Source organism: Poecilia reticulata, linkage group LG7 (assembly GCF_000633615.1).
Source record: "Poecilia reticulata strain Guanapo linkage group LG7, Guppy_female_1.0+MT, whole genome shotgun sequence".
NCBI classification, from domain to species: Eukaryota; Metazoa; Chordata; class Actinopteri; order Cyprinodontiformes; family Poeciliidae; genus Poecilia; species Poecilia reticulata.
Window position 1 is genome coordinate 30,032,643 of NC_024337.1, and position 9,900 is coordinate 30,042,542.

The window sequence follows — 9,900 nt, forward strand, 5'->3', positions numbered from 1 at the left end:
GTCAGCAACAAGGCAGTTCAAAGAATTTCACATCATAAAAATACAAAGTCATAGGAGACTATTTTAACTCTGTAATAATGGTCTTAGGGTGGATTCACACCAGCCCTGCTTGGTCCACTTTAATCAAACTATAGCTTATTTGTCTGTAAAGTCCAGTTTTATAGGGGAGGTGTGAACAGACAATTAAACTCTGATGTGAACCGAACTCTGGTTCTCTTATAAACCTGGACTTTGGCTCGGTTGGAGTGAATTCTAGTGCGGTTTGAAAGCACATCTGAATCCCAAGTGGACTGAAGATCGCTCCAAAAGCAGGAAGTGGACTATAGCGCATGGCATTCTGGGTAAAAGTAACTAAAACAAATGTGCGTGTCTAGCAGTAGAGGGAGAAATGGCTCGTCATCATTTGTTATAGAACAAAAAAAAATAAGAAAAAAGAGATTTAAAAAAACATTTGCATTGGCTACCTAAAAAAAAACAATGAGATGCTTTTTTTTGTTTGTTGTTTAGAATCTGCTAAAAAAATGTTTTATTCATTTATTAAAATTCATTAATTTAAAAAATACTGTACTTTATTTTTAACCCTGACTATAGAATTCATTGATCTAATGCAACGTGGCAAGGAAAAATATTGCATTTCATTGCTTAAAAAATTATCTGCCAGCTAAAAACAACCAAAACATATCTACAACATTGAACATATTGGTACAATTTGTATTTTTATGGTTCATCAACTCAAGCATTCTCAAGTTGTTTGCCTCCGATTGTCCACCTTGTGTCTTAATCCAGCCCAGTTCCCATGAAGGCTGCTCTCATTCACATATTTTTGGTTTCTACTCTCAAAGAGTGAAATAAATCTGAGAAAGCTCATTGCCAGCAAAAGTCACCAATTATCTGTATATTTGGAAAACAAGTTATTGAGAGGATCCAGCTGCAAAATCTGACCATAGACACAAGGAAAACAGGTGAGAGAGAGGTGCTGCCAAATGGAGCATTAGTCATAATGCATCTGTGCACTTAGTTTTCCAAGTGTCTCTGCAGCCCACCAGGAAGGTTTTAAAGATCGAGTGGATAATTACAATCAACATGTTGGCAAACCCTGCGTTGGAAGTCTGATATCACCTTTATATCAGCCACCGTGTTTCTACAGTACACCCGCAGGGACAAGCCAAGCAGGAGTTCATGGAGAGGGCATATCCCGTATTTACATATGCTTTTTATATTTCTTATTTGGGAGAGGGGAGGGTAAGCCACTAGTAATTCACAGGCATCACGTTTAACGTGCAGGAATTCACTAAAACCTGCGTCGCGTTTATGGTTTTATCATTTCGTTTAACACAAGCTGACCTCTTTCTTTTGTAACCAAATAAGACAAAGATTTTATAATCTCCTTTAAAACATCACGTTTAATTACTTCAAGACTGTGACAGTTTAGACATTTTAGGACGTTGTATGAAAACTCTTTTCCGCACATGCAATTGAATAAAACTGGTACCTACCACTTCACAAAATAAATATGCTGCTGATTGTGTACTACTATGCACATAAATTTCAATATTTAACACCCTCTTGCGCCTTTTTGTCTTTGGAAAACGTCCTACAAACCTAATGATATCTCATATAAACCTGCATTATTAAAAAGAACCGTCTTTTACGCAGTAGCATAATCTGACACTGGAAATTGTGCTGCAATTCACTTACAATATCATTAATGTACTACTTTGTAAAAATTAATATACATCTGCCTTACTTGACTTGCATGTTCTCTTGTCTTTCCCATTTTGAGAAGAGGCTAGGTAAAATGGTTGAATGCGACACATTGGAGAAGCTAGGATCATGAACCACTTGTAATGTTCATTTTGTTCATGTATTTGCATTGACTTATACTTTTCAGAGTACTTTTTTGCATCATCATAGATTACAGATAAAAGAAAAACATCAGCCTTGCTGAGAAACGGTGTTTGTGTGAGACCATCATCACTTCCTGCGTTGTCTTGACTCAAACAGGGCAACAGTTTCTCGTTCAGCAGCTGGAGCGCCGACTCAAACTCACACAGGGCTGCAATGTGACTTAAACTACTCGTAATGTAATCAGCAGTATTATGCATGTAACAGGGACAGGAATTACAAAGTATTATTGTATAAATATTTAGAAAGCTCCAGCTATGAAGGAAAAAATCTATCGTATCATATAAAATAAACAAGCGATTGATTCAAATATTTAGCATTTCAAGAGACACTTCCGTCTCTTCTGGTTGATAAATTAAAAACAATTCAGGCGAGGACAAACTAAAGCAATTTTACAGGCAAGAGATGCTTATAAGAAGTGAGCAAGAAAATCTTTTAAAAAAGAGCTGATTTGGGTGATAAATACAAACTCAACTGGCACATTAAACTGCCTGCCAACCTTCAGGAGAGTGGCAGAAAAATGTGCCACTTCACATTTTAGCTTCAAGCTCCGGAAAGAAGCCTTAAACGTTATCAAACATTGAGCTGAACAACAAAAACATCAGATTATAACTGGAGGTTAAACGCCAGGTCATTGCCTTGTTACAAAATTTGTGATTCCTTCATATTTTTTGCTTACATATTTTCCTACATCCTGATTTTCCTCCCAAACTCTCTCAGAGAAAAGCCACCACATGTTGCAGCCACAGCTGTGCGCAGCTGTAATGGGGTTTTAAAATAATGCTCCTCAGTAATTTCTTGGAATAAGGATAATCTCAGTCTGAAGTGATTATAAGACGTTTCCTCCTCTGCTGTGAGAGTCATTCAGGCTCCAAGTTTCCTGCCTTTTAGTGAGCACATTCATAGAACAGCATAGAGCTCAAGTACTCTGGGACTTTGCTTTTTATTCAGGAAACTAAATTCATCTAGTATGCTTTTGTTTCAGTTTTTGAAAAATACAAAAGTGGATTTAAATGTTGGAAAAACAGACATGCTTATATTTGAAAACGTAAATGAACATGAAACGACTGTGCTACTCTTTCTATAACATATTTGCAGCACAAAGTATTTCCATTATTCACTATCCAGCTCCCATATTTTTAATGCGAAGTTCAGCTTATCACACAACTAGTTAATTTTCACCTTAATTTGCAAACCTCAAGTCCCAGAGCTCGAGTCCAAGTCAAGCCCCAAATTTTCTTCTTTGTTGGACTTAATGGTGACTCGGTTCCTCATCTATTGCTGTTAGGAATAAGCCAACAATTAGGGCTGAAACGACTAATTGTGACGAATCAATTCTGGAAATAATCGCCAACTAATCTAGGAATTAATTAATTTCTAACTTTAGTATATAGGCTCAAAAAAGGACAACATACTCAGAGCAAAAAACTGTACAAAAAATATAAGCATTTTGCACATAAAACATAAAAACTTTTTCTGTAAATATTTTGTACCCAGAACACATCAAGTGGCACAGATTTACCTTCACCTGGTTCAAATTCTGTATAAGAGAAAAAATTCTTTTGCTATCTAATTATTAATTAATCTAACAATGAATCAACAGATCAGTCCTGTACTGTAATGATGTTGAGCATAAAGAGCTGAGATTTTCACATGTTGACGTTAGAAGCATTTTGTAGCTGCAATGCATCTTTTGCTACAAATGATCAAGCACTCACTAAAGGAATGCTGCAATGGCATTTTAGGCAGTATAATGTTTATTTTCTTATTTTAAAATAAAAGAATTATTTGTTTATTTGCATCTCTTAATTATTTCCAACATTGCATGAAAAAGGTTTGTGGAAATCTGCCAGTTTTTTTTATCCGATTAATTGTCAGAGTCAACAGATTAAAAAATTACTAAAATAATTGTTAGTTGCACTTGCAGCCCTAACTGTAATACTTCCTGTAATATCAAGTTACACAATAAAATGAGGTAATTTAATGCAATTTAAATATATATATAGAATCGAATCAGGTGTGTTTGGAGTAGAGATGCGTAAAATCTGGGAAACCTGCTGAAGATTATGTCCCTGTTTAACATTTCCTGACATGGGGAGAGAGGTCTCTATAACAACAGCACAACAGAGCCGCTCACTGTGCCGCATTCAAGGGGGTCCGGGGAACAGTGAGAGGAGAAGTCTGCACAGCAAAGACAGCAAACCATCAGAAACTTCCTGATTCCACAAGAATAACCTGAAGGGAACAACCTGAAACAGGTAAGGTCTGTTAACCACAGGACAAGCAACCATGCACGCAAACCTCAGGGCAATTAGAGCGAACAATTAACCTAACAGTCATGTTTTTGGGAGGACAAAGGTTTGAGAAACCAGACCGACCAGGATGGGCACAAAGGACAAAAATGCCAGGCAGATCTTTCCAGCAGGACGCCCTGCCAGATCCGCCTCCTCCCAGCATTTTAAACGTCCTCCCTCTTTCTCGTGCGGATACACACACCCAGACCAACCCTGCTGGTGTATGAGGTCCCATCTCCAGAACCCTCCTCCCCCCTGGAGCCTGACCCAGACACCAGCATCCCCAGTTCAGCTTTGTCCCTCTCTCCCCCACCCCAATTCACCAAACATAATGCATCACTGTCGCCCTCCTCCACATCATCAATACCACCATCCTTCCATCCACTTAGGAAAACCCCTCACAAGGTTTTCACAACCCAGCCTCAAGGCCTTGTGACCGGGCTGTAGGCGAGTGTGCAGAGCAGCAAAACTGACGGTAAGTCGGCGAAGATCATGATGCTGTGGCTTCGACTAGTATCGTTGATGATTAATGTATCGTTTTAAAATCAAAGGAGCAACACTAAACTTACCCAGAAGGAGGGTGGCAAAATATGTGAAAGTTAAATTTAACCCAATGTCATTGAGACTGATAAAAACAGCCTGGAGTGATTTGCAAAACAGGCAGCGAGGACTGCAGGCAGGGACTACTGTCATCATTTTTCTAAATGAATCACTCTGTGTATAAAATTATCTCCACCACAGTTTTACTGAGATCACACTAATCTCTTCAAATGCCTTAAATCTAGGTTCATAATCACAAACAGAAGAAGTCAATGTCTGCATTACAGTCTTGAATCTTCTAACTAGACACAGACAGGTTGCAGATATGAAGGTAAAACCAAATGTGGCATTTTTACACTCATGTTTGGTCAACTTTGAATCACCTTTTCTTTTGGACAGGTGTGGAAGCCCATCAGAAATCTGTTGCAAACAAAACAAGCAAACTCATTTTTCTCTGTACTGATGCATTAATCTCATATATAAAGAGTAATGATTATAGATTTATGTCTTATATGAGGCAAAACATTTTAACATCCAACAACCATGATCTTGAACAAAATATATTACAATTTTTAAATAAATGTTTATTATAATAATTATTATAATCTCTTCCTGGTAAAAGGGAATGGATATCCATGATTCTTTTTATCCACAATAAACATTTCATCGAGGTCAAACGTTATCCTTCCAAAGGAAGAATTACGTCACATTTTTGACTAAATCTAATATCCTCTTGCCATACTCACCTACTGGGCAGCTAGCGTCAACCTAGCAGCTGAAGTTAATGTATGAAAAGGTTAAAAATGTTATACTAAAGTGAATCAAACGAAGTGAAGATATAATTTATTTTGCCAAGCGGTCAAACCGAGTCGCCCAAATTATTCTGGTGTGACAGAAAACTTAGTTTCAGAGTCAAAAAAAGTTATGCTCATGCTTTAAGAAAATAATAGAGTGAAATGAGAGTTATCCCACTCTGTGGCGCATACAGTAGAAATGCCGCACCCCACATGTTGCGGCACACTGTCCATCAGCTAGCTGAAACAGCGTTCTTACAGATTTTCTTGCTTACAACAAAGAAAAACTTGGCTTGAATATTTGTACATTTTTCTGTTTGCTAAAAATATGGACAGACGTGGAGGGCAAAGTAAAGCAGAATGCCTGAATTTATCAGGTGTTTGTTTTGCTTATAAGTAGGTTTTAAAATACATAGAGTTTATACAATGTTGTAAATAATAATACACTTTATGTTATTTTTGCAGCATTAATTTTGCAAGGTAATTAACTGGCACTAATTTTGACCACTAGCAGAAAGAAAAATCAAGAAACTTTTGTCAAATTTAAAATGTTTGTTTTGTCATACCTTTTCCCAGAGACACATTACCACAGACATTCAGATTTTAAAATACTTAATTTTGAACCTATCACCATAGCAAGAAATTAAATAAACTCCTTACTCGTTTTGAACAAGGAAGATGTTAGAGGAAAAATAAAATAAAGTTTCATATCCAGTTTGAAAAGTAATGGGAAGAAGCAAAAGCTTATTAAATCATACAACCAATTGTCTTGGCCAAATATGTCAAGACATTTTTGGACAACTGAAAGTTCATTTAAAGCAGTTTTTTAACTGAATTGTTTTCTTTCGTGTGTACTTAGTGAGGGTAAATGACAAAAAATTATCTAGTAAATTTGTGTCAGATTTTGAGTCAAATGTTACAGAAACAAGGGGGATGACTTTTTTTTTTATTAATATTGCACAAGACATTTAATTTTACTGTGGGGATTTGCATGACAAGGTGAAAAATCACAGGTGTGCAGACTTGCGACGATGCAAGAAACAGATGCATGAGTTCAAACAAAGAAAGCAGAGATGGGCTCGAATGAAGTGACAAATGGGGAAAGCATTGACAGTACTGAAAATTTGGCCGCAGCTCCAAATGATTTCTTCTGATAGTAAAATTTTAAACAGACTTATTAAACTTATTCCCGGATTTCACTGCAATTACCTCAAGCTCTTATCTCTCACCTGCAGTCCACACATCAGCCTCGCATCCATTCAACCTGTGTTTGCACACACACTGAAAAGAAGACTGCAATTATCCCCTGAAAACCTGTGCTGTAGTAAGGATCTGGTGTCACGCTCAAGGACACGGTGGCTTTTTTTTTTTTTTTTTCTGCATGTGTGCGCACACAGACAAACACACAGCAACACATGCCTGGCTGTGTCAGGGATCAAACCTTGAGCCTTACGAGGCGCAGGGCAGCGGGAGCGCACAGGGCCACGCTGCTGCCCCCTGCAGACCCGCACGGGCACATTTTATGACAGCGAACAGAAACTGCCAAATCCTTCTTTCTTCCGCTACACACACACACACACACACACCAGGACGCACGCGCGCGCGTACACACACACACACACACACACACACGAGCACACATTTAAAGACAATGCATCGGTTATTCAGTGCACAGTTACGACACATCGCAGAGCCGCTGCACTTTTTCTCTCCGCTCTTATAAACACACAGTCCGAGAGGGAGCAGTCAGCATCGTCTGCGTCCATGCACGGGAATAAAGCTGTAAAAACAGCAGGGTAATCTTTGGGCAAACATGGTGCATACAAGTAAAAATGAACAGCGTTTCAATTCCTTTAAGTTACGACAGAGGGAGATTCAGGTGTGACTGTCCAGTCTTTGAGACCAGACGATTAGAATATAACCATGCGCTGTGTTGAACTGTGCAGAAATCATGTTTTGTTTTTGTTTTTTTTAAAGTGTGAGCTGTTCCTCCTAAAAAGAAAAAAAAAAAACTTCCCCGTGTTCCCTGAGCTCTATGTTGGAAACACAACTGTGATCCAGCAGCAGCTTGCGCGTAAACGGAGCCGCTTGATCCGCCAAGTTAAGTTGATTAAAAGCTGCACATCGACTCGTTTTGCAGCCCCGACTGTCACACAGACGTGACAACAACCGTGCACCCCAGAGCAGGGTGATCTCCCTGCTGCCATGCACTGAGAGACCGTGCACTGTGCCCTCCGCAAGGCACTGGTGCCCGGTCAGTTATCAGTGTGTGTGCGTGTGTATGCGTGTGTGTGCACCGCCACTGGAGACCCGTCTCAGTCCATTTCCGACTTGTGTCGACATGCAAACCACAAACAAAGTCCGGCTTAATTAGCTGAATGTCTTCTAGCACGCAGCGCGGTCTTACCTGGAGAAAAGCGTTATCTCGTTCCCGGATCGATAATTTCTTCTTTACACCATTAACTCTCCGCCATCTTCGGCACTGTTTGTTTAAATGGGAAACACTCCCGGAGCCCTTAGCCAGGTCTGTAAGTTGAGGAGGCGCGGTGGCTTCTGGGGAAGCGAGTTCGGAAATGAGGAGCAGAGAGTTTGCTGCTGCCTGGTGCAACACGGAAACGGACTACAGACGAGACTCCACCAGGCCGGAGGAGGAGGCGGAGGAGGTGACAGAAAAGGCACCGTCTGTCTGGCAGACGAATGTCAGCCACTGAAGAGATAATGATGCCTCGGTGTCTTATCTGTTCACCAAAGAACATATACCGAGTCTACAAATCAGCTCTCTCAAGTTTTTCTTCATTAAATTAAATCAAGTTAAATTGCATTTCTGTTGTTTGGATATATAAACATATAAAGGCTGAATACAAATTACCAGAGCCAGCTACGGTTTGTTTTGAGGCCCTGAGCAGAAATTAATTTCCTTACTCATTTACAGTCTCAGCAAAAAGTTTCCGTCATATATCTTCTTTTTTATATGTTTTTTCGTTACTCATCACCAAACATCAGCCGGATATCTGGGAAAACAAATACGTTTTTCATGTGTTTCTGCATTTCACCAAAACTCTGTTTAACATCACCAAAAACGATTATTTATAAAAACACTGACCAAAGTGGAGATTTGAGGAAACAACGTCTATGTGTTTGCGTCTGTACATTCGAAAGCGGAGATTTGTGGTCTGGCACATTACAGTTTACAACAAATAATTCACCAATATATCCATAAAGTTGCTTTGACATGATTCCCAGTCGATGTTATCTTGTGTCTGATTAACTTTATACTCTAATATGATACTTATAAGTAGTTTATCTATAGTAAGACCTAGATATCTGTCCACTAAAATGAACTTCCTGGCGCCATGCTTAATTCCTAATAACAAGTCCTGTTTGTTTCAAGTACACCTCGCTGCAAGCAAACAGAAAGGGGCGGAAACGGACCACTGTCAGTCTCTTACCTTATTTGGAAATGGGACCATTGCACTCCGGAAGTGAAGGGGGCGCTATTTCCTCTATTATCCGCGTTGTCCCGTTTAAATTTTCTTTTGAAATCTGTGATATAGCTTCATCTTTAGGAAGGAGTTTCTCTCTCAGCATGTATTTGAACTTCTCTCTTTTATTTACTTCAGCGCAGCTCACAGTTTTTAAACAATTTCCGTTGCTTTCTGTGTACTTCTAAATCTGCTTCTTAGTCGCATCTTTTCGGGCCTGCTACTGCCTCTAGTGGCATGGGGGTGGAAACACAACTAATATAATTATGTCACTAAACGAGAATACCACAAAATCTTTATTATTTACTATTAATTTCGCCATTACTGGCAACGTGAAAGATAAATTATCTTCTAAAATACCATATTTTTCTTCAGGATGAAAAGCTAATTAGGGGACATAAACAACACTTTTATACATTATAAATCATATCTATATATCTCAATCACTCATAGGAGGAAGAAAAGAATTAACACATGAAAAACAACATTATCAACAACAATAAAAATACCATATACAATTTATACATAAGAAATTTAATTGAGCAAAAGTCAATAACAAACAAATTAATTAGGATCACAGACGAATAACCAGGGTTTATAACAAGCAATAATCCACATTTTTGTTTTGTTGGTAGAGTCCTATATATAGGAAAAATTATTATTCAATTATTTAGTCTTCCAAGGTGGAAATTTTTCTTTGACTCTAAAACAATAAAATAAAACTAATTAATAGAATCATAATATCAACAATTTGTGCATCAAGTAAAACACCTAGCATGCTATAGGTAAATGTTATCATTTAATTTGGCTAAGAATAATTATTGCACTGTCAATGAATGACTTCTAATAAATGTTCTATATTTACCAGAGGAACACAGTAACGCC